Source organism: Triticum dicoccoides, chromosome 3B, assembly GCF_002162155.2.
Source record: "Triticum dicoccoides isolate Atlit2015 ecotype Zavitan chromosome 3B, WEW_v2.0, whole genome shotgun sequence".
Taxonomy (NCBI): Eukaryota; Viridiplantae; Streptophyta; class Magnoliopsida; order Poales; family Poaceae; genus Triticum; species Triticum dicoccoides.
Window position 1 is genome coordinate 822,661,023 of NC_041385.1, and position 13,754 is coordinate 822,674,776.

A 13,754-nucleotide genomic window follows, 5' to 3' on the forward strand; every position below is an offset into this window, starting at 1 on the left:
CTCGAGCTCCTAGCCACACGTGAAACGATGCAGCGCGAGCCGTTTACGAACCAAATGTAGCGCCCTATTTACTGCACATACATATTAGGAAAACGTGATTTTTTTTGAAAAAAATGTGAACAAATTTTGAAATTTCACAGGTTTAAAAAAAACCACGAATAAGAAAAGGTTTACGTACTCAAAAAAGTTGACTTATTTTGAGAAAAAGTTCATTGATGTTGAAAAAAAGTACATCGATTTTGAAAAAAGGTTCATAGATTCTCAAAGAAAGTTCACAAATACCAACAAAGATTCATCGATTTTAAAAAAAGATCATCGATTTCGAAAGAATTCACAAATTCAGAAAAATGTTCATAAATTTTGCAAAAAAGTTCATCGGTATGTTTTTAAAATTTCATCAATTCTCGAAAAAGTTCAATAATTTAGAAAAAAGTTCATCCATTTTGAAAAACAAAAATCAAGGACTTGAAAAAAGTTCATGGAATATTAAAAAGTTAATCAATTTTAAGAAAAGCGCATCGTTTTTAAAAATGTCAGTGCATTTGAAAAGTAATTTTTTTATAGAAATGGAAAAAGAAATAAATAACAAACAAAACTGAACAAAAAAACCCGGCTGGAAAATATTTCCGCAAACAGATAAAAGAACAAGAGGTACGTCATGAGGATCATGTTTAACAGGGCGTCGAGTAATGCATGGTATTTGTTGGAAATATGATGCAGGGTGAAACATGGTTGCAGCCGGACAAGTTCGGCTGGGTCGGACTAGACATTCTGAGGATTGACGTTAGTCAGTTGGTACATAAGACGGTGGTGGAATCGGCGCTGACGACATAGGAGCTTGATGCTGATGGTGACCGACTTCTGGGGCGTGGATACATGTGTTGCAGGCTTGAGGGTTTGTGTGGCTTCGAGAAGACTATGGCGCGGAGTTCATTCAAGACGGTGCACACAAGAGAGCTTGGAGTCGATGGGGTGCAGGAGTGGCACATATAACCACCATGTAGTCATGTTGAAGGTGGAGCTAGAGTCTGATGGACAACTCACTGGGTGCTGATGGAGGGGCTACGGTGTAAAATCAGAGAATCGAAGCCTATTTTAGCGGGATAGCGAGAGACACGTGGATCGGACTAGGGCCCAATGGTCTGATGGAGATGTGATACTCGACATCACTTGGTGATGATCGGTGGTTCTCAGCAGTAGGGGTTTGAGTGGTGTGGGTACGCGGCCGTAGGGACTCCACCAGGACAACAGAGACTCGGCACGGTGATAACGGCGAGGCATGCAATAAGCATGGATCACTGCGATAGACCTAGACACTGGTGATCAGACATGTGGTCAGTCAGGGTGTGGAGAGGGTGCTGAAGTAGTGTTGACGACTACCAGATTCAAGTTCGTGACTAGATTTATCGAGTTTGACATGTTAGATGGATGAGAGTGGACCATAGGGAATCTAAGAAAGTAGCGGAATGTCTGAAATTGTCAAAAGCGGAGAGAGTACATGTCCGTACATTCTGTGGTGTTCAGTGCACATGGCAAAGTGCGGATAACAAGTACAGAAAGAGGCGGAGTGCTATAGCTGTGGGACATGTCAGAGACTATCTGGGAAAATGGTGAGACAACTGTGAATTTGACTCAGGGGTGACACAGCGCGACTGTGAAATTCCTTCAAGTTCCAGACAAAGCAGTCAAGGAGAGCGATGACGTTGAATTTAGGTAGCTCTTATATATGGCGTCCAATATGTGAGCTGTTCATTTTCCGCAAATAATGGTCTGTGTGTGATGGCGTTGAACGGATACTCCAGATGTTCGGAGCAGAAAGTAAAGTAATGAGGAACTTAATTTTACTTGTGTGTTGACTGTGAAGAAGACAAGAAGGGACTACAGTTGTAGGAGGAGTCACATGGAGTCTGGGAGTAGCAGCGGTGCTCATGGTGTACCTCAACCTAATGTACATGGAGGTTCGACGCATGGATGAATCCAAGGTGGTGAAAAATATTCGCCAAGGTGGAGTTTGTTAGAGTTGTGTCGAATATTATTTTATAAGGTAGGTTACAGTTGGACTCTGAGTCATACGTTGTGTAGATAGGATCACGGAGTCGTGTCCTAATAGGAAACATATATCCTGGACCTATTATATATGAGGGGGTAGACACACGATGTAACCTATCCCAACATAATAGAACAGGCACGCGGCGGAGCCGGCGGCACGTGCCGGCGCCCGGGCGGCCGGGTGCAGTATTGTAGCGGTGTCATGGGGAGGAGCGCCCGTAGTCATGCCCCGGGATGTAGCAATATCGATGAATCTCGTTAACAAATTTGGGTGTCGTGCTCATGTGATTGCTTGGTTCTCGGATGATCGACGATGCCCTCGGATTTATTCTAACAAAGGCACTAAGGGCAAGGTTTGTAACACCGAGAAAAGGAGAAAATAAAAGTGGAATAGCAAAGGGCATGACAAGGGCCCTTGGCTATCAGAGCTTTGTACATGTGCTTTGATGTGATCGATTCTGTAGACAAAATTCCAACATCTGCTGCATAGACTCACATTTTAAGGTCTGCACTGGGTTGACAATTTTTTTTAGAGAAAGACGAATGCACACTACTGAATTTTATATACTGTGCGGTTGCCCACAAACACTTCCTGGGAGCATGTTTTGGATTTGGCTATCTTGAAACTGTTCGATTTGTTTTGTTTATGCCTTGGATTTGGCCCTTGTGCATATATTGCTCCTGGGAAAAATTCAGTTACTGAAATACTTTATTTTTAGATATATTTTGAATTCCTTTTGCAAATGCTATTTTAAAATATAGCATGTTATTAGCGCGCTATAACGTGTGTAGCATTTGAAGAAGGGCCTAGCTATATTTTGTAGTGCGCTAATTTTTCATTGATAGAAACCGCGCTAAGAAAAGGACATCAATATGTTATGGTCCAGGTGCACTGTTCTACGCTTGCAGATTTGTGGCATGACACGAGTCTAACTCGTTTCAGTGACGCACATATCATGATTGAAATTAGATGGATGATTGTCTCCAGGGTTAAGTTTCTTTAAACTCCACGCGACGCAAACTAGGCGGCCCATCTATGTGCAAAAGAGGTCCTTATATAGCAATTTATCTGTTACTTGCTTTAATGCAATTCCTGGATTCCTGACTAGAATTCTTCAGTTTGATTGTAATCTTTGTCAGTTTAATAAAGCGAGGGATTTACTTCTAAAGAAAGGCTGCCCTACAGAAGTTAGCGGCTGGAGGTAATGGGGCCGGTTGCCCCACGCGTGACCAGCGTATGGACGGGCGCGGGTGCCTGGTGACCCGAGCGTAGTGCTCCCAGCGAGCGCTATATAGCCACTTGCAATTATATAACACAAAGTTAAAAAAGACAACGCCACGGATGGAGTTTGATACACTAAAAGCATGTATTCCAAATTGCTGGATGGAAGTCACGGAAGGCAGCAAGGTGGACCATGAATGATCTTGACAGTTTCGTTGCCAAGCAGCCAAGCAGGCAAAGCATCCAAGTAGTTTGGCGGTGATGCAGGCAGCGAACCAAACAAGTACAATCAAGTCAGGCCAAACCATTCTAGCTAGCTTTCTTGCAGCCAGGCAACCTTTCGCGCTATCAAGCGGGAATCCTATTCCTACCTAGCTTTCTTTTTTGAGAAAGATGCATGAGAGGAGAAAAATGCATACGTTCACATCAGTGCTTGACTTCTCTGCACAAACGTGTGTCAATATAGGAGCTTCTGAGCAGCTTCCTGTGTAATCTATCAGATCATCTTCCGTTCTTATCCTCAATGGAATGTAAAGCAAGAGGATTGGGTTATATACACAGATAGATGCAGGTCTTGATGCGTTATTTATCAGATGGTGCAACCAACAACAACACCAATACCCCGCAAACAAAAATCTTTTAATTAATCAACAGGGGCCCCGGCCTCAACATGCAATTTTTTCACTACATGAGTGATTACCTGCTGCTAATATTGTATTACGATGATTTTGTTGGCTTTGACCCTCCCAACATGATTTAACATCAGTTGGCTTAAGTTTTCCAGGCTCCGCCACTGTCTGCCAATGCTTCAATCCCGTAGATGAGTGCAGTGAGTACACACCCGACTTAAGATGGCAATGGGGCTGCGAGACCCGCGTCTCCATGGGTTTGTACCCTATTAGGGGATGGGGATGGCCGTCTTTTTAGCCCCACGAGGCTGCTGCTAGGTACATAATAAAACCCGACATGTTTCGCGGGTTCGAACTCGTTTCAGTATTACCCGAACCCAAAACCCGTCATACCCGTTAAAATACGTAGTATATCAACTGATCCACCAATTTCTACCCATCCACTGATCGAGCTTCGACCGTCTACTACATGACAGGGCCTTTGTTGCTGAGATATGCTATTGTATTATGCTAAAATATGTTCCTTTTCCTTCTGTTATTTTTGAAATGTTGCTGAAATATACTATTGTATTGTCCTGAAATATGCTCAAGTTTTACTGCTGAAACATACTATGTTTGCTGCTAAAATGCTATTTCATGGTGGCTATATTTATCTCATGTTTTACTGCTTCAATATGTGCTGATTTTTGTTGCTGCCATTGTTGTAATATGCTCATGTTTTTTCTTTGAACAGCTGCTGTGTTTGCTGACTGCTCGCGGGCCTCGCGGGATCAGAAAACCCGACAGGTTAAGGGAACGGGCAAAAATCTGGCCCCGTGCATGGGGACGGGGATGGGGACGGGTTTGGGCAAGCAAAACCCGGCAGGTTTCGTCCCTGTTGCCATCTTGACACCCGAGCTTTGTATCAATTCGATTTAGGCAGCCAACACCAATACACACTGAGCAAAGTCATATCTCAAATAGATCGGCTCTGCCCAGAAAACTTATCCTCATTTTTTTATTTTCTATTTTGTCATTTAAAATCCACTATACATCGTACAACACCCCTTACGGCTGTCCAGTGAACATGTCATAACTCATAACTCACAACACAGAATACATGACTAAAAATACATTCCATAAGTGTGATGGCCCTTCGGCATTCCATAACTCTACCCTGATTTTTGTAAAGTCACGTAGGACATGATCTAAATATTATTATCATGTCGTCTGGTTCTTAGAGACTGAAAAGATGTTTAGATTTCTAATTTCATCATTGTTTGTAGTAACACAAAACAGAGTAGACTGTTTGGATGACTGCGAGAACTAAGCCAATAGCAGCTGCCAGGAGCCCAACGGCTAGCCAGGGGTTCCTCAAGTACCTCTGTATTAGCCACGCCATCCACCTCCGTGAAGAGCTCCGAGACCGCTTTTCTAGAATCCAGCATGTCTCCCGCAGGTAGTTGCACTCGGGGTCGTCAGGGTCGAATTGGATCCCCTTGCAGAGGTCGGCGAAGCATTTGGCCACCTCTTCGTTGTTGCCATGGCCATGCACGATGACGCCTCTCTTCGACAGGAGCTCCACATCTTTCGTGGTGCAGGCCACCTGGGACATGAACACGCAGTATGCCGTGACGTGGCTCCCCACCGTCTCCCGGTTCCGCTGCTCCAGCTCTATCAAGTTACGTAATAACCGCCACGTCTCGCTGTCGATGTCCAGGCAGGGGACCTCCAGCGTGCCGCCACCGCTGCCCAGCTTCACGTCGAGGATGCAGCGGATGAGACCCTTCTCGCTCATGGCTCGAGCCTTGAACTTCACTCCCACGAAGTTGTACTCTGTTGCCGAGCGCCACCGGCGCACAGACATGTGATCGGCGATGCTAACCGGCATGACATGTGAGACAGAGAGTGGCTTCAAGTGCATATGAAGAAGATGGAGAAGATTTCCCGGCACCATCGGCTCTGGCGGCACCATGGCCGTCGCGGCCGTCGCATACTTTTGTCTCCTCATGAGATCAAGGGCATAACCCGAGATGTCTATAAGCACACGATCCTTACCGTCCAAAGTGGTCAGCTCCCCGATCTGCTCAAGCACGAAGAACGGTATCTGGTTCTCCGCGAGATAGGAAACGTCGCGGACGACTGCTAGCGCCTCTGCCCTGTTTGCCGATGAGACACCGGCCTCTGCAGTCCCTACATCATCTTGATCTAGATGATGTGCTCGGAAGCCGACGAGGCGGGACAGTATGTAACAGCCGTCGAGGAGCAGCATGCGCACGAATTGCTCGCTCGTCATGTCATCAAATGTGTTGGCGTAGCAGTTCCTGGTGTCACGCTCCAGGCATGCCAGCTCCTTGACATATACCTCCACCGTCATTGTTGGTCTCGTCGCCTTTGCGGCCGAGAGCACCAGGTCGAGACTTGCCAGCTTGTCGTGCTCCATGGCGAGGTGTGGGTTATTGCTGTGGGGCCGAGGGTAGTTGTACGGGCCGATGGCGACGTGGTCAGGATCGTACTCGCTGCTGTCGACGTTGCGCGTGAGGTCACGACCTTGCCGACGATGATGGAACAAGGACGGTGGCCGTCGCCGACCTGGGCCTTGGATGAGTTCAGGGTGGCTAGTTTATCTTCCAGCTCATGGGCTAGCTGATGCATCTCCAGGACGCAGGAATCCAGATCCGTAGATTGGCCTACATACAGATACACAGTGCATCGATCAGCCGGCAAAAAGGTTGTGATTTGTCAACTATGGTTTGAAACTAATTACTAGTACTAGCTAGTACAAGATAAAACTGAACAGACGGGATGATAAATTCTCTTGGCACCTTTTTGATGCATTTGCTTGTCCACCGATGGCCTCACGCTGCCGCCTAGGCCTAGTAGAGCAGCATGCAGTTGCACTCGTGGAGTTGAGCTACCCTCTCAAGTCTCAATCCTGTGTTCCAGTGTTTGTGGCCCAGCTGCATTCAAGTAATGCAGCAAGTGCCTTGCAGCGCTAGTCTACGACAAGAATCGCGAGGTAGGAGACGGTGGGGGAGGGAGGGAGAGCGTGTGAGGGAGATGTGGGGTGCAGGTGAGACGTCAGGGGGAGACGAAGGGATAAGGCCGCTGCGTCGGGCGGTAGTAACGTTTTACCCAAAGAAAAACGAAAGCTAGCTAGAATTCTCCATTGATAGCGCCCGCGGAAGGTTGCATGGCTGCAAGAAAGAAAGAAGGAAAGAATTCCATAGAATGTTTTGGCTTGGCGTGACCGTCGCTTTGTGCTTGTTTTTGGTTCCATACAGCGCTGCATCGCCATCCCTTTTTTGGGTCCTGAGGTGAACTCTCTCTTTGTCTCCATATTCTCATCATCTTCGAAATCCAGCTTCTCCAAGACATAACATCTTGCATGGCAGGGGATGTAGTAGTCGAATTGTAAAAAACGAAAATTACACGTTGAAGAAGCAGAAGTCGTGCTTAATTAAAGAAAATAGGCTTATCGACGTTGCGTATCATACAAACATCGAAGGTCTCATTGAGCTTAATAGTGAAGCACCTACCGTCTTGCAGATGAGGCATGTTGCACAGACCCCGGTCGTCGTAGTAGTAGTCGCACTTAGGTATCCTATCGTCGTCGGACATTTCCTATGTTTATAATTCAAAGATTAAACTTCTGAAATTCAATATATGTACTACAAAAAATAAATTAGATGATTATTATTCATCATGGGTTGACTGTCGGTCTGTCAAGTCTTTTCTTGAAAACTATCATCGTCTCATGTGGTGTATATGGTGGGCACTCCTTCTCTGATATATTTGACCGTCGGTGATGGTCGCTCCTCCCTTCGTTTTCGAGTGCATTACAAAAAATGTCTAGCACACGGGAACGAAGGAGAAGTGACCCCCACGACAACTGTCGGGATTCTTCCTCTCTTATATTTCGACAGTATATGGTGGACACTTCCTCATAGTTATTTCAACCGTCGATGATAGTCGCTTCCCCTCCTTCTCTCGTGCATTACCAAGGTATATCATGAGCAAAAGGAAGAGGAAGTGACCCCCACGACAACAGTCGAGATTCTTCCTCTCTTATATTTCGACAGTATATGATGGACACTCCCTCACAGATATTTCGACCATCGTTAATGGTTGCTTCCCCTCCTTCTCTCGTGCATTACCAATGTATATCACGAGAAGAAGGAAGAGAAGCGACCCCCACGACAACAGTCGGCATCCTACAGATTGAAAGTCACTCAAGATGCATCGACAAACTGAAAGTCAACGCGTTACATATATGGAGAGATGACAAAAAAGTGGCCTTTGTTCTGCCAGAATGTTGATTAATCCCCGTTCCGGCAAATTACGGGCACTCGATATTTCCTACTTTCTAGCACAAGTCATGCCAAAATTCGCGAAAAAATTCGGCATGACCTTTGCTATAATAGGACATATCGAGCGCCTGAAATTTGCCGGAGCAGAAATGAATCAACATTCCGGCAAAACATAGGCCACTCGAAGGTGTTCCCTGCAAACAATAAAAACCAAGATAGCACTTGGCAAGCACATACACATGCTAGTACTACACAACACTACTCCACGTATAAAATGTCCAAATAGATCATCTTTACTCACTAGACGGTTGTCGAGGATCTTCTGGGTGTCGTCGAGCGGCTTGTCGGTGTGCTCCTGAAGGAAATATGCCCTAGAGGCAATAATAAAGTTGTTATTTATATTTCCTTATATCATGATAAACATTTATCATTCATGCTAGAATTGTATTAACCGAAAACTTAGTACATGTGTGAATACATAGACAAAACATAATGTCCCTAGTACGCCTCTACTTGACTAGCTCGTTAATCAAAGATGGTTATGTTTCCTAACCATAGACATGTGTTGTCATTTGATGAACGACATCACATCATTAGGGGAATGATGTGATGGACAAGACCCATCACTAGTAGAAAAGGGGGCATCTGTCCCGGTTCGTATGGGCCTTTAGTCCCGGTTCATGAACCGGGACTAATGGGTCGTTACTAATACCCCCCCCCCTTAGTCCCGGTTCAAACACGAACCGGGACAGATGTGCCTCCACGTGGCCAGTGCGCCGAGCCCAGGCAGGGGGGCCTTTGGTCCTGGTTGGTGGCACCAATCGAGACCAAAAGGAGATGTTTTTTTTAAAAAGTGGCTGCTTTAGGGGTTTTGGGGGTTATTTTTAGGTTGTTATTAGCTAGCTAATAGAGAGAAGTGTCCTCTCTTATATCTTCGTCCTTGGTTTACCACTGCTGCTATGTTCATTTCACCCGCTGCATGCTCGCATCATACATCATCATATATAATAACAAGTCCTACTAATCGTGCATCATATGCATCATACAACTTCTACTCGTTATTAATAATAAGTCATACGATCATCATCCTCATAGTCATCGAACCCAACCCTACATATAGTTGTTCTTAGCACATGATCATCAGTATCAGGTAGGACCTAAACACTCTTAAGGTAAAATAGCATAAAATAATATAGACCCTGACTCTCCATTATGAAGAATGGAGATCATCATGTCTCCAATTTTTGCGCTTCGCTGCCTTTTGCTTCCAAGAAGCTCCTTACGACCGTCCATACATTTTTTCCATTCTTTGATTGTCATGTCTCCACTTCTTTTAGAAACCCAGTATGGACAGTTCAGATTCGTAGGAAGACCTGGTTGTATGTTCAAACCATGAAGGGTACCGTGCGTATACATCAGATGAGGCACACAATCATTCGGGATTATCTATTGAAAAAATAGTAATAACTTCGTAGTTAGCAATGATGTACTAGTTTTAGAAGTGTGTAAAAAGATGCACGGATGTCGTAATAGTAAAAACTCTTACTAGGGTATCTCCATGGCAGTTACCGTAGTTCAACACGTGCACTAGTGGCACGTATTGACCATAATGTTGAGGAGTTCGATTGGAGACATTGTAATTCTCAAGATCAGTACAAATGCGATCAGATGATTTTTCTCCCTATAAATTAATTCGGAGCCATCGGTGTAGTGGGTTCTGTCTACCATCTTCCGCACGTTCTTTGAAGAATGAAAATAAGTTGTCAATGGAAATAAGATGTCAACTATTTTGAAATAAACAATATAAATTACTTAATAACTATGTTAAGCTCACATGGGGGAAGAATTGGAGGTGTATCCACAAGGACCCAAATCGAAGGTATTGTGGGATGAAGCGGCCCGGACCGACCTTACACGTACTCTTACGTGAGACAGGTTCCACCGACTGACATGCACTTGGTGCATAAGGTGGCTAGCGGGTGCCAGTCTCTCCCACTTTAGTCGGAACGGATTCAATGAAAAGGGTCCTTATGAAGGGTAAATAGCAATTGGCATATCACGTTGTGGTTTTGCGTAGGTAAGAGACGTTCTTGCTAGAAACCCATAGCAGCCACGTAAAACGTGCAAACAACAATTAGAGGACGTCTAACTTGTTTTTGCAGGGTATGCTATGTGATGTGATATGGCCAAGAAGAATGTGATGAATGATATGTGATGTATGAGATTGATCATGTTCTTGTAATAGGAATCACGACTTGCATGTCGATGAGTATGACAACCGGCAGGAGCCATAGGAGTTGTCTTTATTTATTGTATGACCCGCGTGTCATTGAACAACGCCATGTAATTACTTTACTTTATTGCTAACCGGTAGCCATAGTAGTAGAAGTAATAGTTGGCGAGACAACTTCATGAAGACACGATGATGGAGATCATGATGATGGAGATCATGGTGTCATGACGGTGACGATGATGATCATGGAGCCCCGAAGATGGAGATCAAAAGGAGCAAAATGATATTGGCCATATCATGTCGCTATTTGATTGCATGTGATGTTTATCATGTTTATGCATCTTATTTGCTTAGAACGACGGTAGTAAATAAGATGATCCCTCATTAAAATTTCAAGAAAGTGTTCCCCCTAACTGTGCACCGTTGCGAAAGTTTGTTGTTTCTAAGCACCACGTGATGATCGGGTGTGATGGATCCTTACGTTCACATACAACGGGTGTAAGCCAGATTTACACACACGAAACACTTAGGTTAACTTGACGAGCCTAGCATGTATAGACATGGCCTCGGAACACAAGAGACCGAAAGGTCGAGCATGAGTCGTATAGTAGATACGATCAACATGAAGATGTTCACCGATGATGACTAGTCCGTCTCACGTGATGATCGGACACGGCCTAGTTGACTCGGATCATGTAATCACTTAGATGACTAGAGGGATGTCTATCTGAGTGGGAGTTCATAAGATGAACTTAATTATCCTGAACATAGTCAAAAGGTCTTTGCAAATTATGTCGTAAGCTCGCGCTTTAGTTCCACTGTTTAGATATGTTCCTAGAGAAAATATAGTTGAAAGTTGAAAGTAGCGATTATGCGGACAGTAGAAAGCTTATGTCCTTAATGCACCGCTCAGTGTGCTGAACCCCAAACGTCGTTTGTGGATGTTGCGAACATCGGACATACACGTTTTGATAACTACGTGATAGTTCAATTAAACGGTTTAGAGTTGAGGCACCAAAGACGTTTTCGAAACATCGCGGAACATATGAGATGTTTCAAGGGCTGAAATTGGGATTTCAGGCTCGTGCCCACGTCAAGAGGTATGAGACCTCCGATGATTTTCTTAGCCTGCAAACTAAGGGAGAAAACCTCAATCGTTGAGCTTGTGCTCAGATGGTCTGAGTACAACAATCACTTTAATCGAGTGGGAGTTGATCTTCTAGATGAGATGGTGATGTTTCTCCAAAGTCATTGCCACCAAGCTACTAGAGCTTCGTGATGAACTATAACATATCAAGGATAGAGATGATGATCCTTGAGGTATTCGCGTTGTTTGACATCGTGAAAGTAGAAATCAAGAAGGAGCATCAATTGTTGATGGTTGGTGAAACCACTAGTTTCAAGAAGGGCAAGGGCAAGAAGGGATACTTCATGAAACAGCAAATCAGCTGCTGCTCTAGTGAAGAAACCGAAGGTTGAACCCAAACCCGAGACTAAGTGCTTCTGTAATAAGGGGAACAACCACTGGAGCAGAATTACCCTAGATACTTGGTAGATGAGAAGGCTGGCAAAGTCGATAGAAGTATATTGGATATACATTATGTTAATGTGTACTTTACTAGTACTCCTAGTAGCACCAGGGTATTAAGATACCGGTTCAGTTGCTAAGTGTTAGTAACTCAAAATAAAAGAGCTACCGAATAAACGGAGACTAGCTAAAGGTGAGCTGACGATATATCTTGGAAGTGTTTCCAAGTTTGATGTGATCAAACATCGCACGCTCCCTCTACCATCAAGATTAGTATTAAACCTGAATGGTTTATTGAATCTCGATCGTAGTGATACACATTTTCATGCCAAAAGATATAAGATAGTAATGATAGTACCACTTACTTGTGGCACTGCCATGTAAGTCATATTGGTATAAAATGCATGAAGAAGCTCCATGTTGATGGATCTTTGGACTCACTCGTTTTTGAAAAGTTTGAGACATGCAAACCATGTCTATTGGTGTATACGCATGAAGAAACTCCATGCAGATGGATTGTTTGGACTCATTTGATTTTGGATCACTTGAGATATGCAAATCATACCACATGGGCAAGATGACTAAAAAGCCTCATTTTTCAGTAAAATGGAACAAGATAGCAACTTGTTGGAAGCAACACATTTTGATGTGTGCAGTCCAATGAGTGCTGAGGCATGCAGTGAATATCGTTATGTTCTTACTTCGCGGATGATTTGAGTAGATACTGAGTATATTTACTTGATGAAACACAAGTCTGAATTATTGAATGGTTCAAGTAATTTCAGAGTGAAGTTGAAGATCATCGTGACAAGAGGATAAAATATCTATGATATGATCATAGAGATGAGTATCTGAGTTACAAGCTTTGGAACACAATTAAGACATTGTGGAAATTGTTTCACAATTAATAACGCCTGGAACACCATAGTGTGATGGTGTGTCCGAACATCATAGTTGCACCCTGTTGGATATGGTGCGTACCATGATGTCTCTTATCGAATTACCACTATCGTTCATGGGTTAGGCACTAGAGACAACCGCACTCACTTTAATAGGGTACCACGTAATTCCGTTGAGACGACACCGTTTGGAGAAACCTAAGTTGTCATTTCTTAAAGGTTTGGGGCTGCGATGCTTATGTGAAAAAGTTTCAGGTTGATAAGCTCAAACCCAAAGCGGATAAAATGCATCTTCATAGGACACCCAAAAACAGTTGGGTATACCACCTGATTCAGATCCGAAAGCAATAGGGATTGTTTCTTGAATCGGGTCCTTTCTCGAGGAAAGGTTTCTCATGAAAGAATTGAGTGGGAGGATGGTGGAGACTTGATGAGGTTATTGAACCGTCACTTCAACAAGTGTGTAGCAGGGCACAGGAAGTTGTTCCTATGGCACCTACACCAATTGAAGTAGAAGCTTATGATAGTGATCATGAAGTTTCGGATCAAGTCACTACCGTACCTCATAGGGTGACAAGGATATGTACTACTTCAGAGTGGTACAGTAATCCTGTCTTGAAGGTCATGTTGCTAGACAACAATGAACCTACGAGTTATGGAGAAGCGATGGTGGGCCCAAATTCCGACAAATGGTTAGAAGCCATGAAATCCGAGATAGGATCCATGTATCAGAACAAAGCATGGACTTTGGTGGACTTGCCCGATGATCGGCAAGCCATTGAGATAAATGGATCTTTAAGAAGAAGACGGACGTGGATGGTAATGCCACCATCTATGAAGCTCGACTTGTGGAGAAGTGTTTTTCACATGTTCAAGGAGTTGACTACGATGAGATTTTCTCATCC

The 13,754-nt window shown here is 44.1% G+C and overlaps 1 pseudogene; it reads right to left on the reverse strand.

The window, feature by feature from the left end:
- Positions 1–4,882: 4,882 nt before the first annotated feature.
- Positions 4,883–6,935, reverse strand: LOC119278695 (annotated as a pseudogene).
- Positions 6,936–13,754: the final 6,819 nt, after the last annotated feature.